Here is an 11,821-nt window from a genome sequence, read left to right on the forward strand (position 1 = left end):
GCAGTGCAGAATATCACCAACTATAAAGGAGTACAACAAATCCCAGCAATACATTATACATACAGTGTATAATGTATTGCTGGGATTTGTATTCCTATGTATACTATACAGCACAATGTACCATCAAAGTTGACAACTTTTTCAATAATCGATTATGTCGATTAGTTGTTGCAGCCCTACTTAATAGAATCATTAGACTTTAAAATTGGGTAGATACTCTGAAAGAGTTTTTAGGACCAAAGGGATACGGGGAATGCATCCTTTGTTACATGACTGAGACTTATCGGTTGAAAATAATGATAGCAGACCCTCCCAGTTTGACAGTCATTTTGACAAGGTGCAGTGTATGTGAACCTCAACAATAAATATCTGTTATTTGCTGTTGTAGCTGGGACAACAGGTGTGTAAAAACATACCTCTTGATCCTGCCAGAAATTTTATGAGCTGTAAACTTCCTTTGCCCTATGCCTGTATTGCACTCTTTATCAGTTGCATTGTGAGCCACAGTGGGCAGATTCACTGCTAGTGTCCTAGGGAAATTTAAAGATACACTGTCATTATGTTACTTTTAATGTCACTTCAGTATGTAATAGATATCACTTACTCTTTCTTTTTACAATCTACTCCCCTATTTAGAGCATCTTCCGACACTTCCTGTTGTGTCAGATGGGCTGTTCAGCCATGTTCCCCCAACTGCCTCCCATACCACTGCTCTGGCTTTACCATTGCTCTTAACACTGCTGTTGGAGCATTGTGTGATCTTGAAAGAGGCATTGGCACACTGCATGCACCTTATTGCTGCTGCATACAGTGAGCCGACATGCTCCCAAACACAGACCCTGAGCTGTTATTGGGGATTGTACAAAGCTCCACTGACAGCATAAAGGGTAGTGGCAATATCAAGGTGGAAACGAGGCTGCTCTAAACAGTACAGCAAATTACTCAAACTAGGTGGAGATGGGGAAAGCAACCGTAATAGCTCTTTTAGTATCTTTACATAATAGTATAGTGACCGTAAAAGTAACATGGCATTAGTGTCCCTTTAAGACACCAATGTGTTTTTGGATGGGCAAGACTATTGCAATGGGAATCCTTGTCAGTTCTCTTCAAAGGTGAATGTGACAACTTTCTACTCTTCTGCTGCTTGAAGGAAACGGAGCTGAGATTCCGTATTCAGAGAATGCCATAAATAGCTGGATTGTGACAACTCAAGGGAGTATGGTTTGGATAAAGAAGGAAAAATATTTCTGTGATGGATTACAAGGCATATAAAATAAAACGGCAGATGGTGGTGCTTTTATAATAATGCTCTCAGCAGGGAGCTTACAAAGCCAACTTCAATGCCTTCCGGACAAAACAAAAGCATAAACGTCCTGATCTAATTCAGTGATTTTTGTGTATAATATTACGTCCTCCTGCAACTCTGATCCAGTTCAGGGCCAGTGAGGCCTCTGATAAAGTGAAGATAATGGCAAGATGTGCTGTTTTATCCAACACATATGAACGGAAGAGAGATAATGGTAGTTTGTGGATACTGTTGTGCTGTTCGCACAGTATGTTATGAAAGCTGGGCTCAACAGAAGGCTAGCGCAGACATGGGGGGGGGAATTTATCAAAACTGGAGCAGACAAAATTTGGAGCAGCTGTGCATGGCAACCAATCGACTTCTCTCTTTTTCAAATCTAAACTGAAGAGCGAAGCTGTTTGGTTGCCATGCACAGACATGTTAGCCTAATTGGCATGTTAGCCTAACCAATTGGTTTGCTGTGGAGGAGAGATGGAATAAGAAAGGGTCTGTTGGGTATCGATGGGAGAGCAAAGTTAGAAAGAGGAGGTGGGCTTGGCTAAGGGCCCCTCAAAGCATAATGGCACTCGGGCATAAGCCGGAGTTGACTTCAAAAATAGGAATTGCCCAGTCTTGCAAGTTTGAGCCCAGAAGTGCAAGAGAATATACATTTCTCAAATGTCCAGTAGTTCATCTGCTCCCATGGGCAATCTTCCACCCTTCACAGGTCCATCCTTTTGGAGCATAGATGAGGAGGTAAGAAGGTTGTCAGGTTTAAGGCTTTAATGGCGAACAGCGTGGGACACTCTTGGATGATGTGAACTGGGGTGCACGTAATGTCTTGGGTTTGGGTAGTTGAAAGTCCATACAGGTGAGAAGCCAGGCCGGAGGCAGCTCAGGATTGATCCAGTAAGTTCCTGTTCGGATGGGCACATCTTTTGTTGGATTCAGGTTCCACATCCTGGTCTCCCACAACTAGTGGTAATACTGTCTCGTTTTCCCCTGAGGGAGTGGCACCATAAATGTAACAACTATAAAGGGAACATGAAGATCACTTGAAGGTTCTGCTTGAACTCAGGTTTCATAAGCAGTAGTGTTAGGGCGCTGGTCTCTCTGCAAAAATTGAGAGTGCAGTCTCTATTGTCACTGAGGGAACGATGACTGTTGACTGTGTGTGAGGCGATTGTCTATAGGGGTCACTGAGTCAGAGTCCTTAACCTTCCATCTTCCTCCAGCTTCAATTGCAAGGAACACAAAAAGTGCCAGGAGTTGTTCTAGATATTGGAGGTTGAACTAGCGCCCAACTTTCCACAGTGGTGGCCCTTATGATATAAAGTCCCTGCCTCTTGAATACGCTACAGCAGCAGTCTTGGTTGTTTTCACATGTGGAAGGTGTGACTGGGGGGTCGGGTGCTAAAGTTATGGTGGCCCCATCAAACTCTACTGCTATCTTCTAGCATGCTTTTCACATTGCCTCCTCCTTCTGGGCATAGAAGTGGATGCACTAAAGCACATCACTGGGACTATTTCTTGCTAGGTTTCTGGGGCCCACAACCCTGTGGACTCCGTGTTCAGTCTTGGCAGAAGGATCTGTGTCAAGTAAGGAGTTAAGTAAGTAGCTTTGACATCTTCTCCTGTGTTAGCCTCTGGTATACCGTGATTGTGGACATTGTTCCTAAGGTTTATATTCTCCCCATCATCCACCTTTAGTCTGAGCAACATCGTGGTTCTGAGATTCAACCTTTTTCCTGGGAAGATTCCAGGGTGGTCATGCTGGAGTCCGGGGCACCTGATGTCTTACCTCCAATACGTTTTCTCATAAGGGCCCCCTCAATGCGCTGCACAAGACCATCCAGATCTCAATCTGTGAATCCCTGCTGGATAATCTGTGCAGAACCTAGATTTGGAATCTCCGGAGGGATCTTCCTTGGGTCTCTAGGTGTTAAAGGGAAGAAGTGCAGGGAATCTGCCCATTATTGTTTTAGGATCTCAGGGGATCTTTGGGGTCATCCTGCGCTTCGGCATGGCTTAACAAAAGCATTTACTGACACAATAGAGCTGTAGAATTGGCCTCAGGACACAGATCTCTCTCGCAGTGTGTTTTTTCACAGCTCCATGGCAAGAACATGCCCAACAATGAAGTTTTTTTTTCTTTCTTTTTTTAACATTTACTGTTTTGATAAATCAGTTTCCAAAATGATTTTACCCTGTAGAATTGTGACTCCCAGGTTGGAGCTGGATGATGTGCTAAATTTGTGTTGTCCTAAGAACCAAGGAAAGTTGTTTGCTGGTGTTTGGCACACGAAGAAGAAAAGCACCCACAGACCTTCACAAAATATCAAGCAGCACATAGCTGTGTTTGCAAAAAAAAATAAAAATGAAATGATCCTTGGTTTATTAAGTTGTGTTTACTGCCAGTATTGCTAAAGCTACTTTGAACTGGCTCCAGATATAGTCTTTACATAACATATTCACTGGCAGCATCTCAGAGGCTGACACATGGGAATGATCCATTTCCCCAGCCTGCTGAGAAAACACCATGTTTACCCTGGTCGTTGGGTTGCGTCCGTTTCCACATTGAAATCAGGAACAGGTGCTGTGCGATACGTTGTTCCTTGAGGGTACACAGTGTCAGGACTTTCTCTACCGGATGAAGTTAAGGACACGTATTGCTCTCTGTTCCATTAAGACCCCAAGAGCCTTAAGACGCCATGCATACAGTTTATATAACTCATTCACTTTACATAATGTTGGGCGGCCACTGCAATTCAAGCTGCTTTGTGATTATTTGATTCATAACACTTCTGGCTTTTGTAACTGCACTGTTTGTGTATGCAAAGCCTCATTAGGTACACAGTCTGTACTTAACCAGTAAAAATAGAAGAGAAAACACACTAGCTTAGTGAAACTCAACATTGGTGTTTAGACAAAAAAGCTGTATGCATGCAACTTGATGATGGACTTCAAGCTTCTATATGGCCATCAGTACAACAGATCCCTCCTCCTAGACTCAAGGGTCACATGTGGAGTTCTGGGAGGAGAGATTTGGTGCATTCAAGTACATCCCTAGTTTAAGCTGAATTCCAAGAAAACATGCAGTTGAAATACATATGTGAAAACCTTTACCAGCCAAAGGATCTGTAACCCTGCTCAGCCAGTTTTATGATCCACCAAGTGCAGTTAAAGAGGAACTTTACCCATATCTTCAAAATACATACAAAAGTACCTTTTAGAAATGTTTAGTAATGGCAAACTACAAACAAATACCTAGATTTAATTGCTGGCTTTTTATTCTTTGCATACCTTATTTATCTTTTCCTCTCCAATCGTCTCACAGCTGCCATTTTTTTTTACTAAGGGCAGATAACTATATCTCCATTTACTTCCTGGAACTCTGGCACATGTGACTAGGCCTGTGACCAAGATAGGTGACCATGCACATCATATCATGAGGGGAAAATGCCTTTCCCTGAGATCTTCCGAGATTACAGATGAGATTTCTCAGCAATGCACTGCTGATGTAACCTTCGCAGGATGCAATGCTTTGGCACCATTGCCTCATTTTTGACAAAGCAAAGCAGGAAGTGTAAAAGAAGTAAATGTAAGTTAAAGAAAAATATGTTTGTTTAACTAATGAATGTAAGATGATTTCTTATCAGCCTTCAGAGCTGCACGCTGATATGATTTCTAGTCAAAGAGGGGAAAGGTCCACTTTAAGTTACTTACATTAGTTGCATTTAAGAAATACAACAGTCCCCTTTTTTTTGGTTCATTTCTTTTTTGTTTCCAAGTGATTTTGACATTTTCATTTTTTGAGAGCTCGTTATTCCTCCTTTTATATTTACACAATAGAAAGCTGAAGGTAGCTTTGTTTTACCTCTAAGATACACACTATGACTTTTTTTTAAACTTTTTATACTAACTTCTATTTTCGACCTATGTAATGCTTGTTTAACAGACCTTTAATAGAAGATAAAAGATCCCCTGAACACAGTAGGTTAGCTAAAGAGTTAGCTAAAGAGTTAGGTTAACAGTCAATGCTTGCTTTGCAGCTCCCTTTGATTGAACCCCCCACAACTAAGCCACCATATAAGGCATATGGCATGAGTCACTCTCACTTCATCTCCTTTTATGTAAATTGCATCTATGAAGTCTCCCTTGCTTTTCGATAAGAATCCCACTGTTAATGCTGCAGGGGGTTATGAGGAGATAATCCCTATCCACTGTGATGTCACTGACTTAATAAAGATTCTGGTACATTAGTTGTATGTAGGGAAAGGTTAAAAGCCCATCACATTATTTTTGACTGACTGTGTGAGATTTTGCCACGATGTCCCGGAGGTGCAGCAGGAAATGAGAGAAATCCTCTCCAAAGTAAACAGCATTTCCATCTTGGAGAATTGTCACAGGAACAGGTGTCCCCATTGGAGGATTTTCCCTCTTCACAGGCATCAATAACCCCACTTCTTCCAGACTAAAACATTACATGTGTAAACAATCCCCACTGTTTGAAACTTTTTCTTGTTTGGATTTTTGCCTTCCTGGGCTGTTTTCTATGTGACAGTAAACACATGAGAAATCCAGGGGCCTATTTTATAATTGTGTTGGACTGTGTGCTTTAGGACAGGTCCTTTTATATTGTGTAGTCCAGAGCATGAAATCGCATCTAATGGAAGTCTATTGAAAGACTTTGTAAACACATCAAAACCCCAACCACAGATGTAAATGCTCTTGTGATGTTTCTAACAAATGCCTTGTGGGAAGTAAAACTGAATGCTGGGAGCCAAACTGTGTCCTCTAATTTTAAATGTAATGTGAAAATACCGCATGAAAACACAGTGGAATGTATTTACATACTTTAGAAAAATAAATCAGTGTGTACACATCCTAAAACTCATATGTTGTGCATACATGGTACAATCTCCTGTATTGAAAGATGACACCCCCTCCCCCATCTGCACAGTTGTTGGTAAATGTAATGTAATATATTTTCGATATGCAATACGTGTATAACCTATAGGTTCCTGTATACGCATTAACTGGCCTGCAAGATCACACAGTCCTCTGGTGCTTGTGTTATCTAGTCCTGTTAGAGAGTCCTGATCAGCCTTGAATTTGTGTTCATGAAAGTAAAGAAAGAAAAATCAGTGTCCCCTCCTGAGAGCAGTAGTTTGTCTTACCCCAAAGTCATTGGTTTGCCCTTTTCTGCCACATCATGCAGTCACTATTGCAGGCCTGGTTTCCTGATTGGCCGAGTCAGGAAACCTGGAGGCGGGTCACTACTGACCGCTCAGCTTCCTGATTGCACGGGAAGCTGGCACCATGTTCCCCTATGGCACTGCCAGTCAGAGGAAATCCTCCTCTCACCGGAAGTTCCGGTATCGGGGAAGGTATCTGAGCATCCTACTACTGAGATACCAGTATTGGTATCGGTGCATCCCTAAGGCCCTATTCACATGTACCGACATACCTTTGCAGCGGCTGGAAAAGCGCGACTTTAGGGGCGACGTTCCAGCGACGGTAGCGCTACCTTCTCCGTCATGCTCCATAGAAAAAAAGCAAAATCCGCCGAAAAAAGGGTCCTGTAGAAGCGACTTGCGACGCGCAACATGGAGCTAAGACAGCTCCATTGACTATCATTAGCCGGCGACTTCTCGCGATATCGCGGCGGAAATCGCGCGATAAGTCGCTAGATGTGAACGGGGGCTTAATTGTCATTACTAAACATTGCTAAGGGTGTGTTTTGTATTTGTTTTCAATATATGGGTAAAGTTCCTCTTTACATACGTGATTGAAGACGTGTGATACTAATTACAGAAAACAGTTAATTGGATCATTGTATTTGAAACTAGATATTTTTCTAGAGGTACCAACAAATCTGTCCAGGGCATTTTAGAATTTCTTTGTAGAATAAGCAATAATGTGTCTCTTGTGACACTTACTTTGGTTTATTATATGACCTACCAGACGCATGCAGCTATACATGACACCTTTGCTTTTAATTTATCACATTTCAAGAGTAATGTAATTGTTTCAATGAGCTGTAAGGGCAACCAACAAATCTGTACATCTTTTTAAAATAGAACAATGATTTAATGACTTAATTTCCTTTTCTGACTCGGCAGAAACAAAACCCTTGTGTTACTTGTATAAAAACAGTTTTCATTTTCTTGCTTTGAAGTCAAATAGTAAATCTTTGACTCGGTTCATGCATCCTGTATCTAAAAAGGTTCATATTCCAGCCGCTTCTAGGAAAGGACACCTGAGCGAGACTGCGTTTTGCTCCCGGACAAGTACATACTTTGGACAATTCTTTAATGTGTCACATACTTGGATAATGTGCAGGTTTTCTGATTACATTGCAGGGTTTTATGCACGGCTCCCCTGCTGATGTGCGGCTGAACAATTATACAATTAGATGCTCGAGAGAGCAAAGTGGATCTAACTTGAAACGATAACATAGTTTGCTGTGAAAATGTAAAGTTAAGATAATCGGCTCTTGGCTGGCTCGCTCTTGCTGTACAGTCAGAAGGCGTTAAAACTGTTTTTGTGAGTAGTTTGTTGTATCTCCAAGCAGCTTTGGCTACTCCCTTGCTTCAGGTAGGACTTTTTCTAGAATTTCCATGAACATACAATTATATTCTTAAAATAAATGAATTTCTGATTATTCATGCAGTATTCCCTGCAGTACTGCAACAGATGCTATGCATCATCCATTAAAACTGGCGTGAAGACTAGAGAAGAGGTTTTTTTTTTCTTCTCTTTTCAAAGCAGTCCAGTCATGGCTTTCATATTTTTAGTTGACATTTTGAAATGAAAGGAAGAATCCAGTTGCTTTGAGCAACTAAGGCAGTTCTTTGTCTTTGACACTTTTGAGGGATTGGGCACCTTTGTAATAATATGGAATAATATTCTAATTAAGTGGACTTGGCAGCAGGTATTTTTTTCCACAGTATATGTAGGCATGCTAAGTAATGTATAAGCGTAACACTTACAGGTATGTATTACCTCTCAGAGATTAGAGTACTCTCCCGGAGTTCATCATTGTTTTGACACAGATTAGCCCCTGCCCCATTTTGCAATGGACTTTGTAGCAGTTTCTAGCAGACATTAAAAAGAAGGCTAAAGTTCCACTTGCTGTAAAAAGAAAATACTAATAGCAAATCATTTTATTTTATGTTTTCAATTCCTAGCCATACTAAAGAAAGATATGTACAAAACCACTGCACATTCCCTTTAATACTTCATGACTGGGGGTATTTTATATGCTGGTGAGATTCGGAGCAGAAGGCTTTGGTCTTAAGGATTGCTTTCCTTTATCCTGTTGAAGGTATTTCCAATAACATTGGCACAGATAAGTGCAAACATTTGTTTCCCTTGGTTCTTTGAGTGGAAGCCAGCGAAGGGATTGACAGAGAGACCAGCAGATGAGCATCTCTTGGAGATATAAAGAAATCTTCCAGCAGCACTCATGATCTTGCTTCCACTAATATAATTAGAAGAAAAGAGAAAGCATTTAAGGATCATTAAGAGAGATGGAAACCACCCCCTTTCTGCCAGGTCTATGGACCCAGTAACAATTGGTACACCATTGCATCACTACACCACTGGTGTGTCTCTAATATTCAAGCAGAAAACCACAGAAGAATGGATAAAACATTATTTATAAAAATGTGTTTATTTCCCCCACTCCCCCTGTAATGCTCTGGACTACAAATCCCAGAGAGGTAAAGCTTATCTCAAGGATGAGCCCAGCTGTAAAGCTTGGCAAAACTTTAATTTCTATTTGTTAGTCGGTTCTTGCAGTAAACTTCAAGGAAACTGACCCAGTAGCATTAAAAGTACTTTACTTGGCGAAAATGCTGCGTGTACAAACTTAGTTACAGGAAAAGCAAACAAATACATCAACAAGACAGGCTGCTACAAACTATAACATGCATCCACTACACTATCTTCTAGTACATGTATGATTTCTAGGAGGGGAAACACTGAAAATGTACTTAGCTCAGGCTGTAAGCTCCACAAATTCCGTGATGAGCAGGACTTGTCCTAGGAAGAATGGCTTCTCGTTGCAGTATCCTTTTGTATGTCCTAGTCTTGAAGCAAGTCCTCTCGTCTTGTGAAGCGCCCTCGTACTGTCCCCCTCCTGTGAAGCCCTCGTCTTGTGAAGTGCTGTGCTTCTCAACCTTTCAGCTACTGGCTTTTTATTGAGAGAAACTGGCCACACACTTTGGAAGCGCCGCCCCCTTTCACCTTTCTCTAAAATGCAATACAATGCATTTCACGTACCCACCTCTAGGTGGCAGCGTTGTACCATAAATTGCCATCAGTAGCCAAGATTTCATTTGAGTCTTGACCAGGCTAGGTGTGACTATTTACGATCACCATCCCATTGTGATACGAATCAATACAGGACAAGCTACACCATTGTGAAAAAACAGTTTGGTTTGTTTAGGGGGCACCTTCCATTGTATGAACCCAGTTTCCTATTAACAAACAAACAAAACCTCCGTCTCTATTGCAAATCTATGTGTGTCTGAAAAAAGTCCACTAAGATATATCGCAACACCCCCCCAAATTACGGCACTTTGTACCCTGGACCCTCAAACTATTTTTTTTCTTGTGTTTTATTATTTCCAAATGTATCTTTACAGCTGTCCTGTGATTTTATGATCTACAAATGGATACTATTTATTATTTGCCTCTTTTATTCCTTTTAAATGGCTAAATTAAACTTTTTTTTATAAAAAAAAATATTTACTACAGCTCAGGATCTCATTACTTTGAATTATTGAAAGGGATTCCTTTTTTATAATGTTTTAAATCAAAGTAGTGGTTCAAGCTGTTTTAATATTTTAAAGGCATGTCATCCAAATAAAACTATATATAGTATATGCTTAAAGTGTATGTGAACCCTAGCAATCCCTTTTTGATCCGCTTACACACAATTGAAATGTGTTTTGTTATATCTGTTCCAAAAGTGCAAAAAATGCAATTGGAAAACATTTTTTTCTAGCATTAAAACCCAACTGCAGGCAGGATTCCCCCACAAGTTTCAAGCGGGGACCCCTTCTTGTTCCCTGGGTCGACCTCACTCTCATGCAGGTATAAGTCTGTGTCACGCATATCATTGGTTTACATTCTGCAGAATTTCCAGCTGCCTCTGTACGTTGGCTCTACCAAGAAATATAACAGGGGGCCTCATAGATCTCAACCTGTAATCATGACCTGTCTTATAGACCTCAACCCTACAGTTGAATCGCCGGCCCATCTCCTCTTGGCCATTCACGAAACCATCTCCTCCTGGCCATTCAAGAAACGGAGCCTAGGGCTGTGTATCTTGTGAATTGTAAGGGGAAGATGCAACTGTAGCGATGAGGTCTATGAGACCTGCAGCTCTTACAGCCAGAGCAGCCATACTTCCTACAGCATATAAGTTAAATGGCTTGTAGGACATGGAAAGTATGCTTGCATGACAGTGGGGTCCTCCTGAGGACTAATATAAAAGGCGTGCCTGTTTGAAACCTGTGATGGTAACCCTTCTCAGAATTGGGCTTTGCTATTTAAAGAATAAGTGTTGGTAACACTTGAAGGCCTCATTTCACAATTGCTAAAATGGGGTTCTTAGTGGGCACTTTTTGCACTTGCCAAGTGCCCCAACCACCAGACTTAAAAGGGAGTACTGCATAGAAGAGCTCATACACTCATTTGTAGAGGAAGTTGCACAGCACGTGATTGTGTGACTTGAGGATGCAGACCCACCCAGAACCACATGTGGGAAGCTTGCTGAAATCCTTCCCCTGGGTTGGAAAACCTGAGGGTACACGAGTGATTTAGCACAGTTACATTTTCTGCATACATAAAAATTATTTTTCACCGGCATGTTATTATTGTGTGCTCTTTTTCCTCAACAGTCTGGTTTTGCAAAAACAAAGGCCCATTTCTGCAAAATACACTGCTAGTTGTTGTAGTTCATACAGATGGTTGTTTTCTCCTACTTTTATTTCCTATACCGTGGTAATTGTTCCAAACTTATTCCAAATATTTGCTAATTTCAGTCACTGAATGATTTTCTTTGTACTTGGTTGTATGCCCTGATGTTTTTGATGTGAGCTGTACTATACAGCTGCATATGCCCAGGTTTCTGCTTATAGTTGCATTGACAGTGACCCCTAAATTGTGGTCACTTCTCCCCACGTATGGGACTCTACACTGTCCTGGGAATTAAAATACACGCTAGCCTGTCTGGTTTTAGATGATTTATCACAAGGAACTTGGGCTGCAAATGTCACCTCGTTGCTTCATAAACTTTAAATATTTGTATTGTCACATAGAGTTCTTTCGAATGTGCTACTTTGATGAACTCCTTCCTTCTAGACAGGATGGCGGATGGGGTTTATGTTTTTTGTACATTTTAGGTAAACATATAGGCCTATGATATTCTCTACAGACAAAAACAAGTTGTGTGTGTGTGTGTATGTGTGTGTGTGTATGTGTGTATGTATATATGTGTGTGTATATATATATATATATATA

Source organism: Nanorana parkeri, unplaced genomic scaffold, assembly GCF_000935625.1.
Source record: "Nanorana parkeri isolate BGI_ZX_2015 unplaced genomic scaffold, ASM93562v1 scaffold50, whole genome shotgun sequence".
Taxonomy (NCBI): Eukaryota; Metazoa; Chordata; class Amphibia; order Anura; family Dicroglossidae; genus Nanorana; species Nanorana parkeri.